The sequence below is a fragment of the Gavialis gangeticus genome, unplaced genomic scaffold (genome assembly GCF_001723915.1).
Source record: "Gavialis gangeticus isolate Ggan-Ray unplaced genomic scaffold, GavGan_comp1, whole genome shotgun sequence".
Classification (NCBI taxonomy): Eukaryota; Metazoa; Chordata; order Crocodylia; family Gavialidae; genus Gavialis; species Gavialis gangeticus.
This window is the reverse complement of record NW_017728992.1, coordinates 78113411-78125279: the sequence shown is the minus strand read 5'-3', so window position 1 is coordinate 78125279 and position 11869 is coordinate 78113411.

The window sequence follows — 11869 nt, the reverse complement described above, 5'->3', positions numbered from 1 at the left end:
TATATATATATATATATAGCGCCACTCTCACATATCAATGTGCAATTACAAACCAAGTTAATAAACTGGTAGGCCTATTTATAAATGCTATATCCAACATGGGCTTCTGACAAAACAAGAGACTTTTTCAATATAGTTATGAACAATAAAACTACAGTGAGTTACCAATAAGATCAGCCATCTAAACAAGTTATCAGCACAGAAAATGACAGCCATTCAGTGTCTACAGTTGCCTCAGAAATTACAATGACAGAGACTATGAGATGCTCATTAAGTCAGACATATGTTCATTAAGTCAATTCAATCTCACCAGACAATCTTGATTATTTTTGTTTTTCAAGCAGCATTACAGAATGAGGGAAAGAAAGGAACACAGATATAGAGCAAGAGTCATTTGCTCATTATGTCTGCTTTGCATGACTCCTGTAGCATGCAACAGATTTGAAGAAATGTTGACCAGGGAACTCCTCTATAGCACGTTTACCCCAGGTGCACATAGCTATCATCAAGGTTTGCTTATTGTGACCTCTTACGGCATGACAGAAATGGCTAGGCTTTCTGCATGTTGATTCCCAGCCCCTTGGGGACTTGTTACATGGCACATTTAGGTGGCTTCTGGAGCTCTTAACCCCTGGATTGGCTGCATGTTAACACCTTTAAGTGGCTTAAACACTCATTCTGCTTAAAGATATGCCAAAAATTACTAATGTGCAGGGCAAGATTATCTATAGTCCACCTAATTTTGCTCTTGTTCCATTAAGGTGTGGCCATTCTCCACAGCCTCAACCTAAGTTGAAGTCCTTCAGCATCCCAGGATGCAGTGGCCTTTGTTGCATCAGAGTGAGTGAGGACTTCCAGGTGCAGCAGTGCTAAGTGCCCCCACAGGGGTGTTGGGCAGAACAAGCGCTGGAGCCATCCAGCAGTCACAGTTCTTTTTGCCACCACCTGGATTGGCTTGCTGCTCCCGCTGCAGTGGGATGGGATGGCACATGGGGGACAGGGGTCATGGTCTACAGAAAAAAAAGATGGGGCCTCTTGGAGCTCAGCTGGCCAGGCACCACCTGAGCTCCAAGGGGCCCAATTATTTTTATCTCTAGAGCTTGCCCCCACGCACTGTTTTTGGCGATAGCAGCGAGCTAGTCTGGGTGGTGGCAGAACTCAAACAGTGAGCTGTTCTGGGGGGTGGTAGGAGGCACCATGGCCATCAATCTGCTCAGCAGGAGCAGTGAGTTGATCCTGCAATGCTCATGATATCAACAAATTTTCCTCTCTCAAAGTAGGATGAGAATCTCAAAAATGTTTGTGAACAGAAAATACATTAAAAAAAAAAAGTTGGTTTGGGTCATTATAAATGTATTATTTTGGAAATTATTGCATTTAAATGTCAACTGTTTAAAAATTACTAACATCCACTAAAAAAAAATGACTATCTTAAGCATCCTTTTCTGAATAAGAATGATCTGATCTAGGAATCTGGAATGTTTTGTTTAGGATAAAAAAAAAATAATGCCAAAGAAAGAAAATCCGGGTTGTTGAACAAAATGGTCTAACTTTTTTTTTTAAAACAAAAGCTAAAAAGGGTTGGATTTCTCCTCAATCATTTTTGGTTTTGACAAATCAGCACTTCTGGGCAGGGAGAGTGAGGGATGAGTAGTGGGGAGTTAGAGTAATACCTACCAGAGTACTCATATGTTAATGTCATGAACCCACCCCGAAAGCATTTTCAAACTCATAGCGTCTCCCACAGAAACATCTGTTCCAAGGTTGATTTGAGTAACCTTGTGTTTGGTCTCATTCAAAAGCAAATGTTAAACTGCATTCATTTATTTTATTTTTATCTCTATGGATTATATTATGATGTTGGTGTGCATCTTTACAATTTTTGGGCATAGATTAATCAAAAGTTACTGATTACATCTCTAATTAAGAGCTGTTTGTTTGTTGAAGAAACAACAGGAAGGCGAAATGAGTAAGGGTAACTGGCCCATTGTGTTAATCTGGCAAGAACAATCGCTACTGACAAACACAGGCAGAAATGGATGTTTAGATAGGAATTTGAAGTATTGTCTGTCTGTAATGGGAAAACCAGCCCTATAATAATGAGATGGGTAATTAGCTGGGGGGACTTCCAGATGCCCTAGGAAAGAGAGAAGTTTCTAGAAAATTCTTAGCAATTCATCAGCAATTGGGACAATGTTTTTGGTGGGAGGGGAGGAGGGTCTGGTTTCAAGATATTTAAGAGCTTTCTGTGAGTTAGTGATTGTCCTTAGATTATTCCAGGCCTTGAGATGATACAGGTTCCCAGAGGTTAAGATTGGCGTGGTCAACAAGAAGGCTGATTTTTGGAAATAATGGCAGGACTTTCAGAGGGGCAAGGTTGTACCCAGAGGGAGAGAGAAACTTTACTTGTCTTTTTGTTGTTTTCAAATTATATAGTTTTATGCAATTGTCTCATGAGGCTGAGATGATCGGGTTGGGGGTGGTCCTGCTTTGACCAGGGTTTGGACTAGATTAGTATTTCTCAAGCCATGGGTCACAACCCAAAAGTGGATCACAAGAATATATGAAAGGGTCACAAACAATGAGAGAAAAATGTAGAAAACCATGGATTAAAGAAGCAAAATATAGGAAACTCTGGGTTTCCCTTTGCAGACTGGCAGAGTTCTAGCCTGCAAGGGACTGCTTGGGCTTGGGGGGAGCAGCAGGACTGCAATCAGGCAGAATGCATCATGTACAAGTACATGCATACACATGCACGTGGCAGCCAGGCAGCCTGGAGATCAGCTCCTGCCGGGTAAACCTGTAGGGTTGGGGGGAGGGGCATAGACAACCTGTCAGGAGGTGGAGGGGCACAGGTGTTGCATCAGAGGCAATGGGAAGCATATGCCCCCCCAAGATTTGTGTACCCATAGTAGGCATGAGCCTGCAGCGTAGCCTGGCTGGCATGCGCAGGAGCTGCCTCTATGGCCTAGTGGGAGGGACTTGGTGTGGGAAGGCAGAGAAGGGCAGGGTGGTGAGACTCACTGCTGCCACCATCTCTGCTGGGACACCTATGTGTTCCCAGCAGTGTGAGGAGTAATGCATGGGGGGAGCCACACTGCCATCACCTCCTCCCACTGCCAGCTGCTCACACACTAGGTCATGTTTCTATCCCACTGCCATGGCCCAGCCACCACTGTCACCATTCTCTTCAGGCTGTGGCTCTACTCTGGAGGGGAGGGGAGAGGCAGGCAGTATGGGTGGCCTGAGGGGAGTGGTGGTGGTGGTGATGGAGGTGGGGGCAGCAATGGTAGCAGTGGCAGCCATGCCACAGTGGAAAGGGAGAGCCATGGAGGAACATATGTTGATAATGTTGTTAATGTTTTCCTGTTGATGTTGATTTCCATCCTTAAAATTAACTGTTGAACTGCTTTAACTTGTAGTGTGTAGTAAGTATGCTGAGGCCAAAATACTTGTATTTTGTATTTAAACTATTTCCTGAGTCAGAAGTGGCCAATGTGTTTAGAAATGGGTCCTGGTACAAAAAAGGTTGAGAACCATTGTACTAGATGACCTCCTGAAGTCCCTTCCAACTGTAATTTTCTGATTCTATGAATCCTTTTCTCCTGCAGAATAAATCCTTTTGTTGTTTTGTTACCTTACCAATTGTCTATGGTAAAGCATGTTATTAGGCTAAATGATATTCCAGGAAAGCCTCGAAACAAAATGAGGGCAGTCAAAAACATTTAAAAAGTTTTGAGTTTTGAAGCTGAAGCTGGGTTTGCCTGCAGGGAAACAGAAAGTAAGGAGAGGGAGGAGGGAGAGGGGTGAGGACTGCTCTGATATTGACTGTGACAGATCGGCTGCCTGATATGCTGCTGGTGCTACTGTGCTGCTTACTAAGTCATTTAAAGTGGTGGACCAGTCTGAGGCTGTAGGGGAGGAGGAGGCCTCATTGCGGCACGCTAATGTGTTATGTAGACGCCCCAGCACCAGTGAAGGTGCATCTTAACATGCACACGTCACAAGTTTTGCTTGTCAGCAGCTTGAGGTGCAGTTTCCCAGAAACCCCTGCACCTATATCCTTGAAATGTGGCAGACTTCATGCCCTCAGAAGCAGCTATCATCCCTGCTGTTTTCATCTACATCTACCAAACAATGACAAAGTTATAGGCAGTTTCTATTATAGCCTGTGGGCGAAACGTCGAAACAGGGTCAAAACAGTGAAACAGTTTCGATGAAACAAAATGGAACAGTGCTTCAAAAAAAAATGAAACTCAAAATGAAACACTGTCCTGGTGAAACATTGAAATGGAAGTTGAAACGAAAAGGTGCTGTTTCGCACAGCCCTATTGTATACAAACCCAGGCTCTTCTCTCACCAGGAGGCATGTTTTAAGTGTCATGGACCATGTGACAGGAGAAAACTCATCGCATGAAGAAAACTAAGCTTGGCTGCTTTGTTCAAAGAGGAGGCTCCTTGAGGCAGAAGGGCCATTATTGCTTTCACCATTTGATATTCAAATTAAGGTTTTAGTAGGCTTTGATGGCTAAAGTACTGTTAATTATATTCTTTTACATATTACTTAATAACCCATTAAAATACTGTCCATTCTAATGGCTGTTGTTTGGAAAATTGTGTTTAGACTTAGGCAGATACCAAGATTTACAATAAGGAAAATATTTTTTGGTTCCCAAAAATGCATATGAGCATCCTGAAATAGAAACTCGTGTTAGCCAAAGGTAGTCTGAAAATTGAAAGAATAGGGTTAGGAATTCTCAGCACTTAATCTGTGTCTTCCAATGAAGATAAGACAGATTTTGAAAGTGCCATGCTTCATCTCTAAAGGAAAGTTCTTATGTCCTCAAACAACCTTTATTTGGTTATTCCCACCCAGCACTGCATGTTAGGAAGGCATGCACAAAAGTATATTCATAGATGTACATGTTTGAAATGTATAAATTTAAGAGTGATTAGTATTCAAAAACTGTTCATCTCAGCTATTCCCTGGACTGCAGGGATATGGTTTACAGGAAATGTTGTCTACTTGTGCTCACGGCATATGCTGCTCCTTTTATTTTTTTTCACTTTTTCTGTTTCACAGGCACTACACACATTTTCTTCAGTCATTTTCATTTCATCTCTCATATCAAGAATTGCCAATCTAATTGTTGTTCTTTATGAATCAAGTAACATGAATAAAACACTATAAATTCCAGCCTACCAGATGATAGTAAAAACTCTATCACTTTATTAAAACAGTAATACCTTTTCAGAACCTCCTTGCTGGCTTTTATGAACTGTTTAATGGTTGCACAGCTGCTAATAGTTGCATTTTCTCTGAGTTGGCAAATATTGCTTAATGAGCTGCACTATAACTGGATGTTAAAATGCTGACATCACCAGTGATATTATTCTTCTTCCTATCTTGAGAGTGCATAGCATTTTTGTATGACAGCTGCAAGGGAATTGTATTACATTTTGCCTGTGTACTTGAATACCTTTTGAAAATGAACATGAACTGATCTTTGATTGTCATATATAAGGATTACATGTATATGTGTTTGTACAAATTATCTCAGTTTATCATGGATAGGGGTTGTAATTAAAAAGCTGGGAACCTGGCTTTGAGCTGAAGGTGAGAATAGGATGGGACATTTCTCATTGATAGCTTTATAAGTGAATAGTGGGAACTGAACGTCATACTGGCTGTATTTACACGTGCAATTAAGGAAGAGCAGTAAACTCTTTGGTTGTACCATAGTCAACTACTCCTGAGTACAGTGTCTACACGTGCACTTGGGACCGCAGCAGTTTGAGCCAGGGCAGAGCAGGCCCTGGCTGACCGGGGGCCAAAGGGGTTGGCCCTGGGCTCCAGGTGGTTGCATCAGATGGTGGAGGGGAAGGCTATGGGGCACAAGGGTGCTAAAGTGCAAAGCTAGGTGGTAGGCAGCCCCAAACTTTAGCAGCCTCATGCCCCATCCAGCCCTGTCACCATCTACACATGCATTTCAGTGCACGTAAGTACTCTGCCATAAGATAATATGGTCCCTGACAGCACTATGTTACTGCAGAGTTAGTTAATTTACAGCTCCCTAATACTGGTGCACATGTAGATGGTGACACTCTACTGTGGAGCTAATTAGTCTACTCCACAGTAAAGTGTATGTGTAGATGCTCCCCCTGACTTGTTGCCTTCAATTATCAAAACCCCTGATTAATATCCTAAAAACCCTTAAATATTAATTGCACAGCCTAAGTGATTTTATACAAGGAAAGGAAGCCAAAGCACCACCATTTATGTTTTGGCTTTCCAAAATAAAAATAGTTGGATACAATTCTGAATACACACAGGAGGTGAAAGCCTGGCCCTGTTACTATCAATAAGATCTTTGCTATGGGCTTCAGAGAGGCCCATCTTTCATTCAAGAAAGAGAACTGTTGGAGAAAAGGTACCATTTGTCTCTCAAAGTGAGACATTTCTTTAACCATATTTGCAACTGCTTGATTTAATTAAATATTAAAATCCTGCTTAATACCTTTCAAGAACTATGGATTTTCTATGCAATCAGGCTTTTATACCCATGCTGTGAAGTAGATCATAACTAAAAATATCTTGTATAATACTAATATGAAAATGGCAGATTTGTTAAAACATTTTATTTTCTTTGTTCTTTTTTCTCCCAGATGTTTACCTGTGGAGAAAGATGATTCTAGGTTTGACCTCCTTTCTAAAATACTGGATTTTTATTTGACTTACCTTTAACTAGTACAGGAGTGGGGTAATTAATAAATCATAAAAATGGTATGTACTGGTTAAAAAATAGAGTGAACTTATCTTTACTAAAACATCTTAAATAGTATTTTTAAGTATGACAAACAAAAGAAGGAAAATGTTTTGACAAAAAAGATTCTTTAACCAGTTTAGAAAAAAAGTTGTTCAAAGCAAAAACACAGCATCATTTTCTGTAATGATAGGTTTTCAACATTTAGCAAAAAACTTCTATTGGAGTTTTCAAATTTATACAAACCTCCTTTCAAAATTTCCACACTTCTACATCATAGAACGTAGTAGTGATTTGACCATAGCTCCCACAAAATCCACTCTGAAAATCTGCAAGTATGTTGTTTGTAAAAAACCCAAACTATTATCATCGCCTCTGGGTGTGTCTACACGAGCTGCCCACTGTGCAGTTGTTACTGTGTAGTAATTTAGTACCTGCATAATCAAGTACTAAATAACTCGGCAGTAACTAGCATTACTGCACACTACTGCCTCGGCATGGTTGCCTAGTAACACTTACTGTGCAGTAGTATCATGTTACAGTTTGTGTCTGGCAATGCTACTGCACAGTAGTAATGAGCGGCTGTGCAGTAAGCATCTCATGTAGATACGGCCTCTGTGTAGCTGCAGAAAGAGAAGCATGAAGAACTGAGGAATCAACATTCATCTTCCTTCTTTTAAATAAAATTTTTTCTCTCGAGTCCAACCAAGTGAGAAGGCTACATCATAGGATAAAAAAATATCCACCCGTTACTGGCATTTTATTAGAAAAGTTCATTGTAATTAAAAATGTAATCAATATGTTTTCATGATTCTATATTGACACTATAAGACAACATTTATATATTTATACATTTATAACTTGAAGCTGAGCTAAAGATATAATAGGAGTGAAGAACTAGCTTACCAGTAGAATGTTTTCTTTTTTGAGAAATCTGATATATCTTGTGCATTTGGACAGTTTTTTAAAAAAGCTTTTCTCTAGAAATATTTTGTACTCAGTATTATTTTGATGACAGGAATAAATCATCTGCAACTAGGATGAATGTACACTATAAAGAGAGGTGGTAAATCCTTTTTTAAAATGGAAACAATCCATACCTATCTATCTGCTGAAGAGTATCATTTTAAAATATGGCTTATGGGATCCTGAAATGTTTCTTCTTTCCAAACTATGATGTCACTACATCAAATAATTAATCCCTCTTTTTCACCCCCCACTTCCTCCCACTTAGAGGTAAGGCAGAAATTTATTAACCCATTCTATAATCAAAATACATGATAAAGAAAGAATGGAAATTGATTGTTGCCTGAAAAATGTAATACATTGACTTGTAGGTTTCTAAGAATTATTTCTATTGTTTAATTTTATTTTTGACATTTCCAAATGAAAATGCTCAGTTAAAAGAAAGAGAAATCAGTGTGAAACTAATCTCAAACTTCCTGTCTACCAAACAAAGTATCTTTTCTCTTTTCCTTGTTCGACAATATGGAACAAATTCAAATGAATTATCTGTATTTTATGTATGATTCATCTGGAAATTTAAGTCAGAAATATAGCTTTTAATATTATTGCCTTTCACTACAACTTTGCACTAAAGTGTTGGCCTTGAATTTTGCAGACTTACATGACTGCAGTTTTCATAGCTGTCAAAGTGAGTTGGCATTTTAAAAACTCATGTAGGATTCAGCTGCTTTGAGTGGTATTACATTTATTTGTATAGAAGACTATGCATTGCTTTGCTGAGGTAGGCTGTAAACAGTAATATCCCAAAATGAAATATTAAATCAAGCAAAATGCAGAGTTCAGTACTAAATGTTTACTGCTATGTATTAATGTTAAACGCTTTGGAATGTTGTTTTCTAACACTGGAAGTGACAAAGATTTGAAAGAGATTCTTCCAAGGTTCGCTTGGATAACTGCACCTTTTGGTTAGAAGGTAAAAAGACACAGGGAAGAAAAGACTGAGTTCTAGAGAGAGTGAACTAATTTCTGCTCTCTGTCATTGTACACTCTGCTTTCCGTTGACATCAGCAATATTTCACCTTTGTATAAGGAACTGAAGGCAGAACTGGGTTAAAAATATACTATTAAGATGGCGATGACATCAGCATGGATTATAGTTGGTAAAATCCCTGTGAACATTTTGTCTATGTTCATCTTTTTTCCTTATCCAAATATGTCTACACTGCAATCACTGGTATAAATGCAGTTCATGTGGACAGGCTCTAGCCAGATTGAAACTAACTCCTCAGGTACAGCTATCAGCTTAGCCATGGCAGCATAAGTGGGTTGCAAACCCAACCTAGTAAGCTAAGATGATACTTAGTGAGTTTATGTTGGTCTCCATGCTATTCTATCTGAATTCTTAGCTGTACCCAACCTAGCAAATTTAAACAAGTTGTAGTAACTGAAGCATAGGCCTTTCCATTATGGCCTGTTGCTTACAGAATAGCTTTAGCAATCTGGAGTTGTAAGGACTACAGTTAAGTAAGACTGAGCACATCTAGATGTGCATTAATGCACTTTTACTAATGTACATTAAATTTAGTACCTCCAATATGAGGTACTACGTAAATGTGCACTAGGCTCCACTAATGTACAGTAGTGTAAGTGCACACTTTTTAGGTTGGTCTAATAAAAAATCACATCTACCCAAATAACCTTGCCTGTCTATGTCCTTAGACCAACATGTCTACAACAACACTTTTTAGGTGATGCTTCATGCACAGTAGGCTATTCTATTGCACATCAATGTATTAGCATGGTTTTTTACATGCCACTTTAATGCACAGCAGACTAGGCTACTGTACATTAAAACACACACATAGACGTGCCCCACGTGACCTATTACCAAGGATTAGAAACACTGAAGGTCTTGGGGTATCTTTGTACTACTATCAAGTCAGTGATTGAAGTATAGCAAAGATATACCCCAGATTGTTTTAAATTTAGTCAGCTACATATTGGTAGCAATCTAGCTGAAGCAGCATGGAGCTAGAGGACCTAATTTGAGAAGTGTATCTGATAGGGTTTGCACCCTGAGGTGCCAAAATGCTGGCAGGGGGGTTAAGGTTCTGGTCATGAGGAGTGGGGAAGGGTGCTTTTGTGAGGATAGATGTCACAAAGGCCAGGTTAAGCCCTCTTCTGACCCCACAATTAGGTAAGATCCTCCCCCTCCACACCTACATTTTCAGCAACCGCGCTATTGCCCTCTGTGCTCAGCTGATAAGCTGAAGGTAGGGGGAGCCCCAGGACAGCTTCTGTCCCACTCCAGATAAGGCTGCAGAGAGAGGCTGCCTGGGGAGCCAGACTTATCTGGGAATAGCAGCACCCAGCAGGTTCCCCTTCTCTGATCATTCACCCTGGGTGTTACCACCCCCCTACCACCCAGCCTAGAAGTAGGCACAGGGACAGGGGACCCATCAACTTCCAGTGCTGTCCCCAGATGAGCCTGGCTTCTCACACAGCTGCTTTCCACAGCCCAGGCGGGAGCAGGGCAGGATCAGCTGGGACAACAGCAGCAACAGGCTAGTCTCTCCTTCCTGCGCTCATAGGGTGCTTGTTCACATAGTCAGCATTTAGTCACTAAAAATGTTCCTGGTTTAAATTTTCTGTCATAGTTTAAAATGGCTAGATCTGTAACATAGATGTGATTTACAATGCAAGGGCTTATTATGCTATGACTAGTAAAAAGTGCTAGAGGGCACGTCAGGACTGTTTTACTCTCCTGCCCTTTCAGTACTACTTTATTGCCAGATGGCGGTTTTAGGACAAGATTTGATATTTTGGTTGGTTTATTTTCTTGGGTCATGCCAGGTTGCATTTTTTGAGGGGGGAGTGGGGAATTGTTGGCAGTTTTGCTTGAGAGACATGCATTTTGGAGGGTTTTCTGAGTTCAGTAGGCAGTGCTGCCCACCTCCCCTGCAAAGCCTCCCGCTCTTTTCTGGGTGCTTGTTGCATGGGGCGCTGCTGGTTGGGCAGGAAAATCTTTTCATGCAAAGGACCACAAGAGTAAGCCTGCCTGCCTCCCCCTCACAAGTCTGGATTGGCATTGGGACTCTGTACCACAGGCCTCCCAAAGGGGCTGCCCCCCTATCCAAGCCTGGTCCCAAAGCAGTTCTGCCCCCAGCTTTTTCTACATACTTATTGTACTGGGCACCGGGTATAGGGTACACTTACAGCTACACAAGGTACACAAAGGCTGCCTCCTCCTCCTGCCACCACGTCCCTGTGTGTTGGCATCTAGGTATCATGTACCCAGGCTACCCAGACTAAAGCCTGAATGGAAGTATTACTATAGGAATATGTAAAACAGAAAGAATCCTGTGTCTCCTGTCTGTTGTTTGTATCCTCAGGTCAAAAAGCAGGATTTTTTTCAAAGCTAAGAACCAGCATGGGGGGTGGCCTGGGGTTCTTATCAAAGTTGATTAAGAGTCCTTGGATACCAGGGATCCCCATGCCCAGGACAGCTTCCCCTGAAGTGGGGTTGGGGGGCTGCGATCAGCCTACTCCAACTCCCTCCCTCTCCCATCACCACAGTGGCCAGCATGAGCAAACACCCGCACCCCCGCACAGCAGGGGCATGGCGTGGGTTGAGGTGAAGAAGGAAACAGCTTGGGCTCAATGAGAGGAATTTTCATCACTTAGTCTATTTACATGTCAATCTTTTAACTGCTGCACTGGCAGGTCATCATTGCCTAGTCATATCCCCCCAGCCTACAACCAGGTCCCTTCAATACTTGTTCCCCACCCTGTCCTCTACCCTCCAAGCTTGCCTCTCTTCTCTGGTACTCCTGTTCCTTCTAATCCTATTTTTGTCCCCAGCAGCTTGTGCCTGTCTCCTTTGAGCACCCTCTGCTTGCCATTGCTCTGCCTGACAGTCATACTGCTGCTTCCTTCTGGGAGTGCAGGGTGCTGCAGGTCAGGAGTGAGAGGCACCAGCTGGGCTGGGGGTGCAGGGTGCTGTGGGTCAGGAGAAGCTTAAGGGGAAAGGGGCTGGAGGTAGGGAGTGAGGTGCACCAGCAGGGTTTAGGGGAGAAGGGGGCTGGAAGGGCAGGGGGCTACAGGTCAGGAGTGAGGGGCACCAGCTGGGATGGTGGGGG